Raw genomic sequence first — 21,828 nt, forward strand, 5'->3', positions numbered from 1 at the left:
ACTAGACTTCCTCTCCCACACCTCTCAAGTCCTAACATCACAAGGAAAGAGAAAGGCAGATGATACGAAATAATAACTATCATCTGTTGGAAGAATTCTTTCATACAGCATTTCATCACTTTCAGTTACCTATCACTTCAGTAGATGGCATTTATAGAATCGGCAGGAAAATTAATGAGGATGAATGGTCATGGACTTTCAGTGGATCAATAATACCTATACGTATGAATCTTCATCACTACCTATTCTGCCATTTTGTTGACGTTAACAAATGGCTGAAAGAAACTGTGGACACTAAAAGAAGCTAGTTTGTTACAAAGAATCCCAGGTAAAGGTTGCATATGGTCTAAATTTTTGCTAATTCAGAGTCAATGTAAATTAGTAATACAAATTTTACATTTTACATCTCTCTTCTTTTTTTAAAAAAAACACACACACAAACAAAAAATACATGCTATTGGGTATGGGCATGAGGACCATCAGATGCAAGTTGTTGTTTTCGGCCCATTTGCTCCTGCTCTGCTGTTCATCTCTTACTGTAATACTGATGCAAATGGCACCTTCCACTACTAGGGAATGGGATTATCCGTACAGTAGCACAGATCCCAATTCTGCTCCCTACCTAGCTGGTATTTCTAACCAAAGGCAATAAAAGACCATCATGTGTTTCATATATCACATGTCACTAGCATTTGCAGCCTTGGTTCATCAGTATGCATGGGAAATTGTATATCGGGATAAATCAATTCTCAGGGTCAAGGGACAATTTTTGTCAAAACAAAACCTTGGCTACTGGATGACTGCTTCTGGTTTTGTAAACCCCCCTCTTTGTTGCTGAAATGTGGCACAGGGACCTCTGTGCCTTGTTTTAAATGATAAGTGCTAATTCTGAAAGTTGCCAGGAGCAGCAATTATCCTGTTCTGAACATGTTTCCTTGTCTGCAGTAATTGTGTGTGGGAGGGTGAGGTCTGCAGAAAATGTATTGCCCATTCCTGCTGTATTTAGAGCATGGAGAGGTAACAGATGTTTCCACTCTGTCCCCGTACCATATGGTGTAAAATGTTATATATATTTATACATTTATATGTCTGTATAGGCCTAACATTTTGTTTGCTACAAACGTCTTGCTGCTAAGATGACATATATTTGAATGCAAGCACCTAAGGTCAACTGTGTTGGATATGGGTGGATACGACGTTACTGTCAACCTTGCATTTTCCTTGTACACATAGTGCAACTTCTATATTAGACCATAGTTTATCAATTAATTATTGCTAATGGCCATTTCTCAAGGGAAGGAGAACAGAAAGAGTCAGAGAGTGAGGCTTGCATTGTCTCTCTCAGCAACTGCCTGCCTGGTCATTTTGTCCCCTTTCTTCTTGGCAGGTAATGGGACACATTAAGTTTGGCTGGCACTTCAAAATCCTCTGAACATGTTTATTTGGAAGTCCACAACTAACTGGGCTAGAAATGATCTCCCGCTTTTGTTGCCTGGCTACTGCTAATATTTTTCATGAAACCGAACTATGTATTTGGTTCTTTGTACATTCTCGTTTAATGTACCAAGCCCAGAATGCATGAAAGTGAAAAAGCTGGCTGCCAAGTAAAGATGTATGGGGGACTTTAGAGTACAAACCAATTTGTTAGATTCTTTGCACCCTGTATTCTGGCAGCCTCTTTCATTTCACTTCTACAGAATGAAAGAAGGGGGTTATGTCTTGAATCACTGTTGGTTGACAGAGGATACAACTACGGCAAAAGATTAATCTTTCTATGTACCAAGTAACTTTCCTTTTTCCAAATCAGATTGCATGTTCATCTAAAGCCCCTGGCCCCATTAGGAGTGTTAACTTCCAGAAAAGCCATTCGCAATAGTCCCATCCAGCAGGGACAACAATAAGTGATTACGGGACCTGCAGCCGAAAAGGTTTTGTACTCTGATTTACAATAGCAGGTAGCTGATCTTTCTGATGTTTTGCCAGTCTGTTTGCTACACCAGAGCACAGAGTACTGTCCTCTGAAGATGCCGGCCACACAGACTGGCGAAATGTTAGGAAGAATAACCTTTAGAACATGGCCAAAGAGCCCAAAAAACCCACAACAACCATTAGATCCTGGCCATGAAAGCCTTTGCAAATCCATTTAAGAATCTTCGCTGCAAAGAAACATCTCAAGTTTGAAGAACTTTATACTGTATATCTACAGATGTGACTACTGGGGCAAAACAACTATGCCTGATGGATCTAAAAACGATACCCTGAAACATCAAGCCCTAGACTGGTATGGGAAGCCAACTTGAGCACTAAGCTACCATTAGGTCAATGGGATAAAATCTGAAAATCAGCTCGTTTAAAGAAAATTTAGCAGTTAGGCGGGAAAACATATGTAAGGTGGCTCACCCATTGGGTAGGTCACCCATAAGTTCAACCCATTTGCAATAACTGTATCTGTTAAACCCCCAAATGTCTAGATGGGGTGTAGGAAGACAGAATATTTCCATGTGCTTGAATGCCCACAAGCCTCCAGATTTTGGACCAATGTTGTCGAAATTATAAACAATGTACCAGGGCAAAATCTACACACTAACAGTGATCTTTTGCTTTTATCAATATGTTTAGGGGTTAGCTCCTCTGCACTCCGAAAGGATTTGATTGCACCACTGTGAAACACAGTCAGATTGGAGTTGGAGTTTACTTGATACTGGAAACATTTGGACAATCTTCACATTTGAAACTTGCTGGGTTGAAGTTGGTCAGGGGCTCTTCCAAGGAAATTGGCTCACAAATTTGGACTATCTAAAGGCTTAAAACCAACAGACATAAGAACAAAAGAAGAGCCCTGCTGGATCAGGCCAAGGGCCCATCTAGTCCAGCTTCCTGTATCTCACAGTGGCCCCACCAGATGCCTCTGGGAGCTAATGAGACAACTACTAGATACCTGTCTCCTGATACCCCTCCCCTGCATCTGGCATTTGGAGGTAACTGCCTTTTAAGTCTGGAGATTATACAATCCCCTGCGATGGACTTTTCCTCCAGGAATCTGTCCAATTCCCTTTCAAAGGCATCCACGCCAGATGCCATCACCACATCTGGTGGCAAGGAGTTCCATGATGGGTAAAGAAATATTTTATTTTGTCTGTTCTCTCTCTCCCAGCACTCAATTTGAGTGGATGTCCCCTGGTTCTGGTATTGCGTGAGAGGGAAAAGAGCTTCCCTCTATCTACTTTCTCCATCCCCTGCATCATTTTATATGTCTCAATCATGTCCCCCCCTCAGGCACCTTTTCTCTAAAGAGCCCCAAATGCTGTAGCCTTTCCTCATAAGGGAAGTGCCCCAGCCCAGTCATCATTTCAGTTGCTCTTTTCTGCACCTTTTCCAGTTCCATGATGTCTTTTTTGAGATGTGGTGACCCGTACTATATGCAATACTCCAGGCGCGGCCTTACCAGTGTTTTGTACAATGGCATTATCATGTTGGCTGCTTTATTCTTTCTGGTCTTCACCACCTGGAAAAGATTTGTGTCATCTGCAGACTCGGCCACCTCACAGCTTATCCCTGCCTCCAGGTCACTGATGACCAGGTCGAAAAGCACTGGTCCCAGGACAGATCCCTGGGGCACACCACTTTTCATCTCTCTCCATTGTGAAAATTGCTCATTGACACCTACTCTGTTTCATGGTTCTCAACCAATTCTCAATCCATAAGAGGACCTGCTCTCTTATCCCCTGACTGTGGAGTTTTCTCAGCAGCCTTTGGTGCGGGACAGCTTCAAATGCATTCTGAAAATCCAAACAAATTTATCAAGACTTGGTTGCCTTTTATTGAGAATGCAAGTAAGAACCCAGTTTAAATGGCCAATACTCTTGTGTTTTGAAGTTTTGGAGCAATATTCTTTAGTCCTTTTTACAACTATTGCAAAATTTAGGAATGTATAATTACAGTGTTCATGGTAATTTGCTGTATTTTGTACTAGCTAGAAATACACTGATATACAGTATTTTGGATTTGTTTTAACAAAATATTTTATTTAAAAAACAATTCTAGTTAGCTGAGTCTTTTAATATTGTTTTGTATTTGAAACACAGGCACTAGCGGTAGATGAAATATTCATCCTACATACAGAAGACATTTAAGAAAATGCGGTATTTGAAGATTTCAGGTACTCTGGGGAGTGAAAAAACAACAACCAAACCCAACCAATGAAATCCAAAATTCAACGCAAAGAATCTTATAAAGGTCTGGAATAACCCCCACCTACCCACAATTTGGATGACATCATAGTATGGGCCATACTCTTGCTGTAAGGGAATAGGGCCATGATAAATCAAAAGTCTTAGTGTTTACTAGGAAACGGATCACACACAAATGGCAAATAAATGACCATCCAATTGAGCAAGTTAAATCTTATAAATATCTGGGTGTGATCTTCCAGTCCTCAGGATCTTGGAAGGCTCAAATATCCAACACTATAGCAAATGCTCAGAGAAGTATTAAGTCACTCATACGTTTTTTCTTTACAAAAGGAGGTTAGCATATACCATCAGCCACACAGGTCTTCAATACGAAGGTGTTAGCACAGATGTTATATGGTGCACAATGGTGTAGTTACAGAAATTATATTGCAATGGAGTCCACTCAAATGAAATTTCTGAGAACTATCCTTGGACTCCCAAGTTGTGTGCCAAATGCACTTTTACGACTAGAAACAGGCAAGATGTTGATAGAGTCTCGGGCATGGATACTTAAGCTGAATTTCTGGCTAAAAATGTTTTTCACCCCTGTGGGGTTGGCTCCCCTAGTGCTAACTGATAAGTTTCAGTCCAGATGGCAAAGATCTATGAATGAGAAATTAAATAATTTGGGCTTCTCGAGAAGTGCTATTTTGTTAATGGGCTATACAAAAGCAAAACAGGAACTACACCAGCGAATCACAGACAATGAGCTACAACACCATGTCAGTATAGCTACGACCCATCCTGGCTTTAGAGATTATGGTCAGGCATTTTTACCTGCTAGCTATTTGAATATTCTGACCCTTCCAAAATATAGAAAAGCTTTTACATTGGCAAAGTTTAATGTACTTCCTTCAGTCCTGCTGGAAGGCAGATACAAGAACATTCCCTATGAAGAGCGCTTATGTCCTTGTGAGGCTGGAGTGGTGGAGACGGTTGGCCATGTTCTGTTGTATTGCTCCTTCTATACTGGTATCCGTAATACTTTTATTCATCCAATTTTGCAATGCATCCCCGGCAGAGATGATGAGTACTATAAATGCTATCTGCTGGCAGACCAATGTCCATCAGTAACGATTAAAGTGGCCAGCTTCTGTGCAGCGGCACTAGTCTGCAGGCGAGAAATGTTGTCTTAATCCTGTAGATATATACTTTTATGTACCCATATATGAATATGTATGAACTGGGGGTAGGGGTATACTCTTAAGATTTATTTACGGATTTTGTTCCCCTAAGAGTCTTCTGCACATAATGTATATTATAATTGTATTGATTCTGTTTATACTTGTGCGGTTATTCTGTGTTATTCACATCTGATCTGTTGATCGTAATAAAGTATTCATAATACAATAAATACAATTAAAAGTGTAGATAAATAAAAACATGGAGCATGGCAGTATGATAGAAGTTATATTATTGGGCACTATTGGATCAGAATATAGTTTGTTCAGGGAAGGCCTGTCTAAATAGCCAGGTTTTTAGTAGCTTTCTGAATGTGCCCAGTGAAGGGGCCAGGCGGACTTCGGGCAGAAGAGAGTTCCATAACTGTGGCGCTACCGCCGAGAAGGCCCGATTTCTAGTGGTTGTGTTCCGGGCCTCTCTCTGGGTCAGAACTCACAGCTGCCCTGCCTTCGACGATCTTATAGGACGGGCAGACCTAACTGGAAGGAGGCACTCCAACAGATACCGAGGTCCCAAACCGTTTAGGGCCTTATAGGTTAGTATCATCAACTTGAAACTGGAATGGAAGCGAACACGTAGCCAATGTAAGGCAGCCAGAGTGGGAGAGATATGTTGGTATTTTCTAACCCCATTCAGAAGTCTGTCCGCCACACTCTGGACCTGCTGCAGTCTCTGTAGCAGTCCCAAATATTTCACTTACCTTGAAAACCCTGCTAGGGTCACTATAAGTCAGTTCTGACTTTATGGCATATAAATCATTACAATCTAGTTTAGAATTTATACTCTAGATAGCAGATAAGCATTGCAGCAACAGTTTTTATATCAGTACTTCGCGAATCCTCATTTAAAAAAACAACAGCTAACAGTTGGGGCATGTGAACTAGAATAATATGACTTTCTATCAGTGCTTGTTGTGATAAATTTTATAATGGTTACTTCACAAAAACTGAGAAAGTGGACTTGTCCACAAAAGCTCACATTAAAATATAGGAGTTAGTCTTTAAGGTACCACAAGGTTTTTGTTTTCTTTATTTTTTTTTATTTTTGCCTGGCACAGACAAGCACGGCTACCTCTTTGAAATCTAAACCCACAAAAGCTGTTTTGAAATGTATTTTCCAGATAAAGTGAGAAAGACTATCATGCTCATTCAAAAATGCAAGAATGATGCTGGTTCCTCTACATATTACGTCATTTATAGCCTAATCACAATCATAAGTCTTTTCAGATCTACAACTACATCCAACTTACACCTGAAATCTGAATTCTGTTTTAAATTGTCATGACACAACCCGCTTGCGGATTTTAACCCACCCATTTATAACCTACGCTATTCTAAGCAGCACATAAGATGTGTTTTCCTGAATTGAAACAAGAGTATTTCATTGTCAACAGTTGCCTTCTTTCCTCCTCTGGTACACGAAACACTCCATTTGGAAGAAAATACTTATGTAATTTATATAAAAATGTAATAATGTAACAGCTACTTAATGATGATTGCATGGAACCAATGGAACGTGTATGCTAAAATACATTTAGATGGATGACAGTAAAATGGTAGCTTTGAGGGCTGAGATGGTGGTGGTGAAAAAGATACACAGTAGATAATACCTCATTAACTTCTAGAAAATGAGCACATTTCTTAGCCAAACACACACCTTTTAACGCTTAAAGAAACAAGCTATTAATTCAGAAAAAAGATTTTTTTTTTGTAACAAGCTCTCTTTAAAAATAGCATTTCCAAATGTTTCCACAACATTTCAACACTACTTCTTCAGTGTTCACTTGCATGATGTCTATTTTATTCAATTATAGGAAATTGCTTTTACTGTGTCTGTAGAACAGCACATTCATTTAATGATATCATTACTTCTGTTTGCAAGCTTCAAAGGTGAGTGGTGATTCTTATACAGTCTAAACGGCACCAGGAGGACACAAGGATGGCTGAGTGGGGAGGATATAAGTGAGCATGGAGGAAGTCTAAGGTGTGTAGAAGTGCAAACATATTCAAGTTTCCTGAGGAAGAAACAGCCCAAACACAATTTAATGAAAATTAAGCAATGCCCTAAATGAGTCTGTTGGAGCAGAAAACTGCAAGGGGAAACTGGATCAGCTGGCTGAAAATGGCAGGTGAAAAATAAGGCATCCTGGGAGGCTTAAAAATACCACTAGTCAGCTGGCTAGTTAAGAAAGAAGCAAAGATAACAAGAGGGGGTAAGGAGGAAAAAGAACAGTTGGATCTGTTTTTCTGCCTCTGTTGTCCTTTGCTCCATATCTCTTCTTTTTCCTTCTTAAAGAGAATGTGATATCAACATAATGAGAAAGAGATTAGTAAGAAGTGTACAGAGGATCATTTCACTGTCTGTACAGGTCATTTCCTGGTGCACCGAGGTAAGAGAGTGACAGGTACCCACAGAAATCAGGTACCTATGCTAATACCTGTGCACTAGAGGATTGTGGGAGGAACACCTAACCCCATGTATTAGCATAAGGGCTAATACACTATGTATTAGCATAAGATATTAGCATATGCTAATAACTGTGCACTAGAGGATTGTGGGAGGAACACCTAGTCCCACAGGGCACCCTTAAACACTGAGGAGCTCTCGTGGCCTCTGGCGGGAAAGTGGCTGTGCAGCCCTGTACTGAGCGGGAGGTGCAGCCAGGGGGTCACCATGTCTTGGGGGGACAGGGCACAGAAGGGGGTAGGAGGTGCAAGGGCCACTCCAACCCATACCTTACAAGGAAAATAACATGGTCATGAATGTGGTTTTTCTGGAGTAAGGCTCATCTACTGCACTTCAAGAGTGCTGATCCCTATGATTTCCCCAAATGTGGGGAACTCAACTGCATAATTTGTGTTAATGGGAGACTGCATTTATGATTTTCCTGGTCTTTCTAGAATCCTTTTAATCTCTTTTTTCCTCATGACTTCTTGCAAAAGCAACAAGTCCTGGTGATGTCTTATACTGCATTCTCCCTCTTTTTCTCCATAGTGGTAAAGGACAGGGCAAAAGGAGTCACCATGATCAGGAGCCAGCGGGCTGCTTTGACTCCTTTCACCCTCTTTCTTTGTTGCTGGAGAGAGCAAGAGGGGGAAGGCCATCTGACACCCATTGCATTTCCAAAGGCAGTGCAGGCGAGGGGATTGTTTTCCCCCAATATGGTAGATTTCAATGCATTTGTATGGGAAACTGTGCTTTGCAAGACAATGTTTTCTATGGACAATTTTCGCAAGACAGTGATTTTTTCCCCATTGGAACGCATTAAATAGACTTCAATGCATTCTAATGAGGAATCGCGTTTCATAAGATGATGTTTTTGCAAGACAGTGATTTCTGTGGAATGAATTAAAATCGTCTTGCGAGGCACCACCATATAAGAGGACAAACTGGAGCTATTAGCACAGGACTGGGAGTTGTGGCCTGTGTTCTGCCCCTTGGTGGAGGCATACCCATCTTTATTCCTTAGGAAAGTCAGAGTCACCAACACTGAGGATGGATGGAGGTTAATCTGCCTGTACCCACTCCCTCAGCATCAATGCTAGACATATCTCACACAGCTAGCTCTGGCAGTGGAAGACTTCCCCATGAATGCCGATCTCCACCAGGGACTACTAGCTCTCATTGAAGGGTACAGTTGGAGTGGGGGTACGGAAGGGAGCTCAACACCAGAGAAAGGTGAAGGGCGGACTAGGGGAAGAATCACTGCCTAGGACATGAGGTGCTGTCAAGGTTGGGATATCTCGGAGTCCTCAGTTCATTAATTTAGGAAAGTGGCTGAAACCAATCAAAGGGCATCCCTGCTTCTGTGTGTCCATGACAGCTGTTGCCTCAGATGAACTGGCATGGCGCACACCTATCCCCTGGAAAACCTTGTTATAAGGAAACACTTGCTTTTCATTATTTTCTAAAAGTATCTGTAACTGAGAACAGACCAACAAGAAAAGAAGAAAAATAGAAGTTGAGCAAGATGAAAAGCTGAACTTTCTATTGCTGTTTTTCTAGTGATCAAAGTACAATTCAACTCAAAACAGTGTTGACATTATTTTACAAAGGTTTTCCATAAACATGGGATGGGATGTGGAGCTGCTGCGGGCTAAACCGCAAAAGCCTCTATATGCTGCAGGGTCAGAAGACCAGCAGTCGTAAGATCGAATCCACATGACAGAGTGAGCTCCCATCGCTTTGTCCCACCGTTCAGCGAGGTTTCCTATGGCCGGCAGCCATTTTCGCGCCCTCGTTAAACGAGGGGAGGGCGCGAAAACGCTGCACGCGGCCATTACGGAGCTTCCGGCGGCCATTTTGTCCGCCGAACAGCTGATTGTCGGGCTTCGTTTTGTGAAGATCGGTAAGCGAAACGCTTACCGATCTTCGTAAAGCGATTTTCGCCCTATCTAAACGACGTTGAGCGACCGCATTAGCGATAAAAAAACGGATCGCTATGCGATTTCGTCGTTATACGGTGCGCTCGTTAAGCGAGGCACCACTGTATATAAGTTGTTCCCAGCCTCAGGTAACCCAGGTGTTTTTGGATTGCAACTCCCAGAAGCCTTCACCACTAGTTTGCTGGTCAGGGCTTCTGGGAATTGTCGTACAAGAGCACCTATGTTACCCAAGGTTGGGATCCACTGCTATATGTTATGCTGGGAAGCCGTGTTAACAATGAAAGCCTGTTGATGTGCCCCCTCTTTCCTGGAATATAAGGGACTAGTGCTTTTGAACAGGACTAAGATTTTTCAACCGATTGGTTGAATGAGTATAATGAGCACTAACACTTCAAAGGACAGATGTACTTTTGCTATTTCGTCGAGTGTTAAAGAAGAACGCAGCGGCAGTTCTCTTTGCTAGAACTGTTCCATCAGGCTTTTATTCCCAAGATAAAATGCAGTTACAAACAATATATGCAGACAGTTGAGACATGCAGTTTCAGAAACTTTTCAGATATTCAGTTAATTGAGTGAAACACTTCAATGACTGAGTGCATACATTCTTCACTCTACTAATAAAATACAATATTATTTTGGTGCATATTCTGGGACAATAAATGACCTGTTACAAATAATGAACTAAACTACCATGCTACTTCAATGTTATTCTGCTTAAAATTGAAGTCTTCACAGAGGCCACAGTATCAGGTTAAAGCCAGATGAATGTTTCAGTTTAATAAGAACACTAGATAAATTACCTAAAGCATAAATGCTCTACAGGAGATTGGGATATACATTTTTAATTCTAGCTGGTGGAGACCATTACAATTTGTATTTTTACATCCCAAAAGAAATGACTTGTGGCATAAAATATTTGAACAGAATGGCAATGAGTAGAAGTAATTAAAATTGGCTGCTTTAAAAAGCTTTGCTTCAGTGAGCTGCTCCAGATAAACTGCACTTCTTGAGATGTCTTTCACTGATTGGAATTGGGTTGTTTGTTTATTCCTCTATGCTTGCTACTTTAAAGCAAATATAATTTTAAATCACCAAGTCCCTTTTATATGTGACTTAATATCTTTAATTTCTGACCAAAACAACTAGCCCATTTAGATTGAAGATAACACTTTCCTGGTATTAATTAAGAGAAAGTATTAGCCCATAGCATAACAGGCTTCTAGCCTGTCCGTGAACATGAATCCATGCTTCAGTAAAATCTTATGATACTGCAGAGGACTGACAGGAGACCCCAATTCAGGGAAAGGAGAAGATATATTTTGCACTTATAGTATGGATTGTAGAGAGGAATGTTAACCACAATAATGAAAAAAGGAAATATTGTTTTTCAGTGCACTAAACAGTTCCTACTAAGGATATAGTACAAGAATAACCGTGAAGGTTTTTTTTAAAGAAGGTGTGGACACAATCAGGCAAAACAAAGTTAAATAAGGCAGCCCATGAAGACCAACTTCTATGACAAATAAAACACTCCACTAAGACTTACTTCCAGACTTTACAATTTGTTAATGAAGAAGCCTTTGATCAGAGGTAGACAACATCAGGATGTCTGGGGAACATCTGTCCTCTGCTCCACATAACAGTCCAACATTTAAAAAATGTTTTTGCCCCAAATAGCAAATAGTTTCATTGAAAGTGGAGTGATTAGCCATTTTGGGAACATTTTAGGATATTTGCAACCAGTTTTACACCTCGGAGGTCTTTGTTCAAAAAAAAAAAAAAAAAAAAAGAGGTGACTAGATAGTCATCTCTGGTTTTCAACAAATGCTCCCTTTATAAAGCTGGACAGCGGAGAATGAGTCAAATTTTCAGGCCAAAAACTACAGTGGTGCCTCACTTAACGAGCGCCCAGTTTAACGACGAAACCGCTTAGCAAAGAAGAATTTGCGATCGAAAAAGCGATCGCATTGTGATGTTTTAAACAGGAAAAAATTGCTCTGCGATGATCGGTAAGCTGTTTCGCTTACTGATTATCGCATAGCGATCTTTTTCCTACAGCTGATTGGCGGTTCCAAAATGGCCACCGGAAAAATACATGGCTGCCCGCTGTGTTTTGGGACGGATTCCTCACATAATGGGCAGTGAAAATGGCCACCGTATGGAGGATTTTCGCTTAAAGGTGAGTTTTTTGCCCATAGGAACGCATTGAAGGGGTTTGAATGCATTCCTATGGGCTTTTAAAAATCGCTTAGCGATGTTTTCGGTTAGCGGCGATTTTTGCTGCACTGATTAACATCGCTAAGCAAGGCACCACTGTATACACAGAGGGCTTGTCAAGGATTGGGGGTAGATTCGTTCAGAATCTAGATAGGCGGGGTAAAAGCTGAAACAAACAAAAATATAGTATGTGGTCACATTTTGTCTACCCCATCTTATGTGTGCAGGTCATGCTCACTGGCTCAGATGGCTTTCAAAGGAACAAGTTATAGAGCTCTCTGACCTGCATTGCAATTATTGACCATAAGCACTAAGAAATTTGAACCTACGTGTCGAAGGTAGCATGATACTAAACATTAGCTGCATAACAGATGTTAAGTTAGCTTTGTGAGCTTTTTGAAGGCATGCTCTCATTGTTTGCTGACCCGTGGGACCCTGATATCTAGCTGGGCTCTTTCACTGCAAAACGCACATTAGACGCTGGAAAGGAGCTGTCATCTCTGTCAAGATCTGAAGGTTTGTGTGTCTAGAGCAGGGATCTCAAACTCAATTTACCTGGGGGCCGCTGAAGGCAGAGTATGGGTGAGGCTGGGCCGCATCAGATTTTCTGCCAAGCAGAGCAAGAGCCCGAGGAACCCACCCAGGAGTTTCCTTAGCCCGGCTGGGGCTCCAAGGAGGACAAGGAGGAAGAAGTGCCAGGTGCTGAAGCGGCCGCTGGCCGGGCTGGTGCTGGGGGTGTCGAGAAAGAGAGCCAAAGAGCTGCTTCTGTGGAACAGGCGGCGGCAGCTGCTGTTGGCAGCTTGGAGGTGCTCTTCAAGGATGGGCCAGGAGCAAGCTCCGCTCTCAGGAATCGCTCAGCAGCAGCTCGGGTGCTCGGGGAAAAGGGTCAGCAGTGCACCTTGCTCGCCGGCTCTCCCCCAAGGCAGCACCTGTTGCACCCTCCATCCAGAACTGCAGCCTGCCAGCTGGCAGACAGGCGGGCTGGCTGGCAGGCTGCAGTTCTGGATGGAGGGTGCAAGAGGTGCTGTCTTGGGAGACAGCCAGTGAGCGAGGCTAGACTTTTTTTGACTCTTGACAGCAGAGGATGCGTGGGCGCTTCAGGGCGGCAGGCAAGGCAGGGGCCACAAACTATCATCCGGCGAGCCACAAACAGTCCCCGGGCCACTTGTTTGAGACCCCTGGTCTAGAGTGTTCAAATAATTAAGAAGAGTGCAGAAAAACCCTAAAAATGAAAATTCTTTTAAAACTGAGGCTTGAACAATAGTTTCCTAAAGTTACTGCAAAACAATTAGCCTGCTCTCCAACCAAGCAAAGTCACTGTACTATAATGTTCCTGACAGATGAGCATGTTTTATAAATAATAATAAAACATAAAGAATGAAGGACTGATAATTTGAATTCTCTATAGCTAGGATATTCTGATCTTCCAGGACCTTGGTGAACTAGATGCTTTACTGTACAAGCCTTTATTCCTCCAGGCTTTGCAAGATAAGAATGCTTATCATCATAATGTGTTACAAGCCCTTGGAGATGAAGTAGGTGCAACAACAAGAAAGATACCTGTTTTTTCCTTGGTGTATAAGTTCTTGGACCTTCAGGCACTGTAGAAAGTATTGACAGTTGATAAAGGAGAGATAAGGGTATATATAACAGCCAGAAAGATAGCCAGAGAATGAGCTGAAGCAAGGCAACAACACGCTATGCTGCACATACTGGATACCACCAACAATCATCTTGGATTTACTTACATAGACGCAAACTGGCATAACACTGGCTTGGCTGGGTGAGAATTAGAATTTTTTTTCTGAATGTGTTCTTAAGAAGCTTAGAGGGTGTGAAAAACATTTTCTTTAATATGTTTTTATTGTTAAGAAGTTTAATATTTCAGAGATGTATTCACTGTCTTTTGCTTTTCAATGTGCCTTTTTAGGCTATAAGCTCCTACATTTTTTAGAATGTAAATGAAACATTTTCATTTTTCTTTTTTTACTCAAGATATATTTCTATTATATTTTGAATAGAATTCTGATTTAATTGTTTGTCTACAACTTAAATTTAGTTTCTTATTTTTTAAAAGCTTTTGTGCATACAGTTTTGGATTTTTTTACAACTTTGAAGTATTTTTCTGCTTGTTGGTGTGATGAGATGGGTTTTTGAGTTAAAATCTTTTAAGGCATATGGGTTTTGTAATTAAGAAATGAGCCAGAGAGGTTCCATCTTGTTTCTTTGTATAAAGTATCTTTGCTATGCTGACAAGTTATTTTCTAGGCGAGCAGAGAGAGTGTTATTCTGAGAGCCTGAGAAAGGACTCGGTGTGATTAGATAGATGGGAATTGTTGTGACTCTTTGATAAACCACCGTAACCCAAATAACATCTGGTGCGTATGAGAAAGAAGTCATGTGGTGCAACAGGACTGTTTGCCTAGTAACGAACTCTGATTGGATGACATCGTGGGAAGGTGCGATGAGCCCTTGCCAGTTACTCTTGAAAAAGGAACTTTTTGCCTATGGACATTGTCTTTCAAGACCGATCCTTCAGTCATTCGTGACACATGGGACTAACCTTTACTATACTGGATTATCCTTGGACTTATGGGATTTTTCCCTAAGGACTATGCATGGACTATTTTCTATGGACTGTTCTATGGAATATTCTTTATGGACTTCTTTTCCTGGAATACTCCATATGGACTATGCTCTTGTAATTTTGACAGGACTATGGTACATTTACTGGATTTGACTTTTCTAAGGATAATGGGACTTTTACTGAATTTTTCTTTTTAGTACAGGATTCTTGTTCTACAGGATCACTGAGGACTATAGCCTTTTTATAACCCACTTGGTTTATTTTGTTTTTACTAATGATTTCCTGGACTGGAACTGTTTTTATTCTTTTTAATGGCTTTTTGTGTTTTTGTAAGGTTTTTGAACACTTTTCTATTTTTTATGTTTTCTTTGCCTCACTACATCTTTGTAACTTACCAGCACAATGCTAGTTTATTTGCTTTGGTTTAATTTGGCTTTGATACCTAGTAACATGCTTATTCTTTAATAAAATAAAGATTATAAAACTCATTTGGTTTTCTGAACAGTACACTTGTCATAGGGTCATCTGAGAGTACTGCCTCGGCCTAGCTTACTTAGAGTCCTGTCAGTGGTGCAAGTTAAGTCTAAGGACTACAAAGCCCACTTGACCTTTTCATAATAATATCTGAGAGTACCAGGGTGTTCTTCTGTGGGCAGACCTGTAAGAGGGAGTGTTGTATCATGGCTAGCTGAGTTTGGACTCATTCAGCCCATTTTAGCATGTGCAAACTCCTGATTGCTCTCTGTCCAGGCTTACACGTGTTTTTGGACCCGTGTTTGCTCACAGTTGGAACATAGAAGCAATGTAGAAATAAAGCTTGTAGAATCAGAAAAGCTGATGTTTCCTGGAATAATTGCAACATTGAAAAGGCTTATACCTTGATACCCAGAATGATTTTTTTCTGATTGGAAATGACTGTCTGATTTCATTCTGAAATTTACCCTATTTTGGCTGTGACAAACATAGGCTTCAAAATTTTCTCTAGAGGTCTATACAGTTCTGTGGGGCTCTTGAGGAGATATTCAGGCATCAGACTCCCTGATCTAACAATCCAGGGTGAGCATCATCACAAGCTCATCTGTTTACCCCTCCCCCCCAGGAGAACATACAGAATTGATCTTCTCCTTTAATATTTATCAGCAACAGTTTAGAATGAAAGTTTGAAGCTACAGTAATTTCGATAATCCAGACTTTAAGTAAAAATCTGCCTTTTAATCAATTTCTGAATTTATTATTTTAGCATGCATATATGTAATGGAGGCATGGCTGAACTGGCACTGTCCCTGAAATTCTGCTTTATTTTCCATACATCTTTAGAATATGAATACTTTTAATATGCATTATATACAGTGGGGTCTCTACTTAAGAACGTCCCTACTTAAGAACAATCCAACTTAAGAACAGCTCCATTTGCTAAATTTTGCTTCTACTTGAGAACAGAAATCCAAGATAAGAACAGGAAAAAAAAAACCTTTCCTGCTCTTTTTTTAACCTTAGGTCATCTTAGGTTTTAAAAAAAAATTCTCCCCCTAGTGGTAGAGTACGTATTAACCAGCTTTGCATTAGTTCCTATGGGAACTAATGCTTCAATGTACGAACGCACCTCTACATAACAAAAAAACAGCCAGAACAGATTAATTGGTTTTCAGTCCATTCCTATGGGAAATTTTGCTTCAACTTAAGAACGTTTCAACTTAAGAACACCATTCCAAAACGGATTAAGTTCTTAAGTAGAGGTTCCACTATATGCAAAATAAACAATTGCACCACTATCTTAGAGTGAAGGAATTTACTTTTTGCAAAATGAAATTTCAATGTATTTACAACATATGAAGCAACGTATCTAAAACTGAGACTTACTCAGTTCCTAGATTTAAGATTTTAGAGACTCACCAGGCTCAGTATGCTATTTATAGGAGTATGAGAAAGTAACTGTCTCTTCTGGAAGGCGTCAAAATCCTAACATTACAACCATACATCCATGTCTATGTATTTAATAATATCACAAATAAGAACATATAGCACCCCAGCAGAATTAATGCAGTAAAAGCGTATGGCTATAATACAGCAAGCACGATTTGTGGCTAATGATAAACTGAAAAGTAACAGGAAAGTCTTATTGCTTATAGCTCTCTTGCCAACATATGCTTAGCTCACTAAAAGAGAATTTAGAAGCTAAAATGCCTGTAATGGAAGAATGAGTCAAATGGTTGAGCCACAAGATGAGACATCTGAGAACAATGCTCAAGTCTAGCTTGTGAACAAGAACAACTCACTCGTCAGCTCTTTACTGGAGTTAGATTTAAAACAAAAACTATATACAGCATTCTCAAATTCTGTGGTACCAGACACTGTGTTGAATGTTACATTTAGGAAGTCAAACTCTTGCTATGAGGATATTAAAAAGCTCAAGAATGCAAAACTCTAAATTACTCAACATATTTGTGCCGAGTAAGTCTCTGATTTCAGACACGTGTGGACATCCCTAAGGTGGGCTACAATTAAGCAATCTGTTTCAGTGATGCCTTGAGAAACACTGACACAATCTAGGAGTCTGACAGACTCAAATGCTGCAATTATATGTACACTTTTTAAAAAAGCAAATGCCTATTTATTCACATTAGGGACCATATTTAAGCTGTTTCCAAGGCCAAAGCACAGTTTACACTTCAGCTTGCCAGCAAGTTTATTGGACATACTGTATAGTGAGATATTGAGACTAGATTGCTTTGTGATGTAATGTTCAGCATCAAATTGCAACTTGAAAAGTATTTGTTAATGTTACTCCACAGCTAATGGGTCTGACAATATGCTCTGATATTTGGTACTTCTGACAGAAAATATAATTTCAGAAGGACTCAGGTCTACTGAAAGAAATAGCAGGACAGGAGTCATGGAGTTAAATCCTAGCTAGATTAGATTTATTAAAATAAATAAATGCAAATTCCTATCTTAAGCCCCATTGATGAAGAAAGACTGAAAGAACTAGGCATGTTTAGCCTTGAGAAAAGACTGAAGTGAGATATGATAGCACTTTTCAAATACCTGAAATGTAGTCATACAAAGGAGGGGCAGGGTCTGTTCTCGATCACCCCAGAGTGCAGGACATGCAACAATAGACTCAAGGTACAGGAAGCCAGATTTTGGCTGAATATCAGTAAAAACCTCTTAAATGTTCCAGCAGTCTGGCGATGGAGCCAATGACCTTCAGGAGGTGGCGAGTGCTCTTCTTGAGGCATTCAAAAGAAAACTGGACAACCCTCTATCAGATCTATTTTGATTTGGATTCCTGCACTGAGCATGAGGTTGGACTCAATGGCCTTCTAAGCTCCTTCCAACTCAATTATCCTATGAGTTCCTGGGTTTGCACTATGTTGGGCTGATGCTGGATTTAGCCCAAAGATTCCACATATCTAGCTATCAAACTAGTCTTCATTTATTTTTAATGCCTTAATACACTGTTCAGAATCTTTCTGTTCATGAGTAGTGAGGTACTTGGTTAGAAAAATGGCTGCTTCTGAATTCCTGACAAAGTACATAAAATACACAGATGAATAATTCACTCAATTTTTTGCTAATGGTTTTTCCAAAACTTCGATTATCTTAATTATATGAACAACCACCTATTAGACAAGGATAATTCTTATCAGATACAGTATTTGTGACTCACGTTGACTGTATACTGTATAAAGTATATTACCACAGGACTGAACTATAACTAGAACATCAGCATGACTAAGCTTCAGAAAATCCATGCAGATTAATACACAAGGATGAACTATATTCTGAGTACTGAAAAGCTAAGGTACTTCCGCGCCCCCCCCCCCCATTTTATATCAGTGCAATACCAAAATCTGGAGAGGGCATCTAAAAACAGTGGCACTGACACTGAAAAGGTCCCTCTTTGCCTCATCTGCCCACCACCTATCTCAAAATCACTTTATCAGAAGCAACTCAAGACTTCATGACCTCCATGACAAGGACGTGTCTGTCCCAAGTAATATCTGAATCACTTGTTTGTACTAGGCAAGATGAGAGTGATGTTAGATGCTGACTTGAATGCTGAAGTTGATGCAGGTGCTGTGGATGGAATTGTGGCGCACTCTTGTCCTATGATAATGGAACGTTTAAATCTGTGCAGCTTGAGAATGCAGGCAGGATCCTTGGAGAACTAGGAGCCCCCACTAGATGTGTGCTGGATCCTTGCCCTTCATTACTTGTAATAGCAGCTGGGGTGGGGGACTGGCTGAGTGGATAAAGGGACTGAGTGAGTTAAGTTCCTGCATGCCAAAAGGAAGTACAGTAGTAGTGAGAGTGCTGCTGGAAAAGCCTTCCTTGCCCATACCGCTACCGGCCCAGTCTTCCATGTTTCATTCTCCAACTCCAAGGATTCCTGAATGAGAAAGATCATCCAGATCCATTTCAGTCTCTTTTCAGATCTGATTATGCTTTGATAATTAGGTGTTGGAAGGGTGCCCCTTCTGATTCTGCTAGACTTCTTATAGGCTTTTGCCCTTCTGGACTCTCTCTCTCTCTCTAGTTTTTAAGATCTTCAGTGAATCACAGTCCATTCGATAATTCTTGTAACAAGGTGCTTCATAAATTGAGATAATGGGTAACAAGTTACCTGTCAAGGTGGGTAATGAGTAATGCAATTACTCATGAGAAGTGACATTCCAAGCTTTGGTAGATGGGGCTATAATTTTAAAAAGATGACACATCAAACTTATCTTCTTCTGTAACAACTACACAGTCCAGGAAGGGCACAAGACAGCTGCTCGCAACCTCCAATATTCTCATACTGCTCTGAATAATGCAGGACTCTTGTTTTCAAATTAAAACAAAAAAGAACATGCAACCTGCGCACCTTAAATAATTATCAGATAATTACTTAATTAAAGGTAAGTAAGCAGTCAGGCCGATAACAACAGAATGGGCCACAGTAATAATAAATGGGTCTTTCCTTGAGGGCAGATTCCCATCTGCCCTCAAGGAGACACTCATTAGGCCCAAAAGAAAGAAACCTAGTTTGGCGGCAGACAAAATTGGCAATTATAGGCCCATTGCCAATGTTTCTTTCATGAGCAAAGTGGTCGAGAGGGTGGTGGCCGATCAGCTCCAGGCTCACCTGGACGAAACAGATGCCCTGGATCCATTTCAGTCGGGCTTCAGGCCGCACCATAGTACAGAGATGGCATTGGTCGCCCTGTACGATGACCTGTTGAGGGAGGCCGACAGGGGCAAAATGTCTCTGCTGGTCCTCCTCGACATCTCGGTGGCCTTTGATACCGTCGACCACGGTATCCTCCTGGGGAAACTCTCCGAGCTGGGAATTGGTGGCTTGGCACTCGCCTGGCTCCGTTCCTTCTTGGAGGACCGTCCCCAGAAGGTTCAGCTTGGGGAGAGCGTCTCAGCCCCATGGAGTCTCAATTGTGGGGTTCCACAGAGGTCGATCATCTCTCCAATGCTGTTTAACATCTATATGAGGCCGCTGGGTGGGGTCATCAGGGGATGTAGGGCTTCGTGTCATCAATATGCCGATGACACCCAGCTCTACATCTCCTTTTCACCAACTGCAGGTGATGCTGTCCTTTCCCTTCAGCGCTGCCTGGGGGCCGTACAGAAATGGATGCAGGAGAACGGGCTGAGGCTGAACCCAGATAAGACGGAGGTTCTGAGGGTGGGTGCCCCGTGGTAGGGGGCTTGGGGGACTCTCTCACGTTTGGGGGGGTCACCTTGGCTGCGAAGAGTGGGGTCCGCAGCCTGGGCATACACTTGGACCCGACGCTCACCATAGAAATGCAGGTGGCGTCAGTAGTCCGCACCGCCTTTTTCCATCTTTGGCGGATTGCCCGGCTGCGACCCTACCTCGACACGGGTGCGCTCACCACCTTGGTGCATGCGCTTGTAATCTCAAGATGAGACCACTGTAACACGCTCTATGTGGGGCTGCCTTTGAGGCTGATGCGGAAACTTCAGGTGGTGCAGAATGCGGCGGCCAGACCCCTTACTGGAGTGAGAAAATACCAACACATTTCTCCAATGCTGGCCGCATTGCATTGGCTGCCCATCTGTTTCCGCATCAACTTCAAAGTTTTAATGCTTACTTACAAGGCCCTAAACAGTTTAGGACCTCGATACTTGGTGGAATGCCTGCTTCCACCAAGGTCTACCCAGATCACTCGCGTGAGTCAGGAGGTGAGGCTGAGGAGCCTGACACTGAGAGAGGCCCGGAAGGAGAAGACACGAAACCGGGCCTTCTCGGTGGTGGCTCCTCGCCTCTGGAACAATCTCCCTCTGGAGATTCACGTGGCCCCTACGCTGGGCATCTTTAAAACCCAATTAAAAACATGGTTGTTCATTCAGGTCTTCCCTCCAGCTAATTCTTGATTTTCTTTCTCTTATTTTTCCCTATTCTTTATTTTATTATAGTTGTTTTGTATTATTATGTATTTGTTTGTGTTTTTATTGTCTGATTTTATATTAGAAGCCGCCTAGAGTGGTCCGGTGGTCCAGATAGGCAGGGTATAAATCAAATAAATAAATAAATAAATAATGATAATTGAATGAACAACGTAACTATAGAAATGGGAAAGAACCTTCAGAATAACTTACTGTAGGTGATTAGATGTTAGTGACAAGAGGTTAGTGTTAACCTTCTTCCAGACATCAAGTGATATTCAATTTGCAGGTATTAACTGTGCCTTTGCCTAATACATAAATTAAACTCAATCTCCAACTTTTCTGATATGGTGTTTGCCATGTTTCTGTGTGTTTCTGTTCCCAGGCTATATTGTTTGGTACATGGAAATAGAAAATATGCTGAGTGACTGGTAATCCTTATTCTGTAGCAGATGAAGAAAAAACAATGAAATCAACATTTCTCGACGTGGAACCTAAAAGGGTGCAGACTTGATTTTTGAACTTGCTTTTAATAAGGCTGTTTGGGCCTTAACATCTGGCCAAGATGATTTGGGGAACTTTTCTTCCACCACACAAGTGTTGTAAGGCCCAGCCTAATGAAGAGTCCTGTGAGGTTCTCAATGGTCTAATAAAGGTAACACCTTCTCTAAGTGTTCAGATTTTGCTTAAGGACCACACATTTTTTCTTTACATTACATGGGACTACAATTCAAATACTGTTTAGTCAGATGCTCTGATGTTCACAAGCACAGTATGCTGGAAATATCCATATACAGTGGCGCCTCGCTAGACAGTTACCCTG

At 41.3% G+C, this 21,828-nt stretch overlaps 1 protein-coding gene and 1 non-coding gene across 14 annotated transcripts in view; one reads left to right on the forward strand and one right to left on the reverse strand.

Annotated features, from left to right (window-relative positions):
* The window catches only part of PKP4 (plakophilin 4), a 163,928-nt gene that overhangs the window by 78,064 nt on the left and 64,036 nt on the right, over positions 1 to 21,828 (reverse strand). The gene's annotated exons all lie outside the window — the stretch shown is intronic.
* On the forward strand, positions 8,142 to 8,305 carry LOC140703406 (U1 spliceosomal RNA). Its single transcript, XR_012082817.2, has one exon. It is a non-coding gene; the product is annotated as a U1 spliceosomal RNA (small nuclear RNA).

This window comes from Pogona vitticeps, chromosome 1 (genome assembly GCF_051106095.1).
Source record: "Pogona vitticeps strain Pit_001003342236 chromosome 1, PviZW2.1, whole genome shotgun sequence".
NCBI lineage: Eukaryota > Metazoa > Chordata > Lepidosauria > Squamata > Agamidae > Pogona > Pogona vitticeps.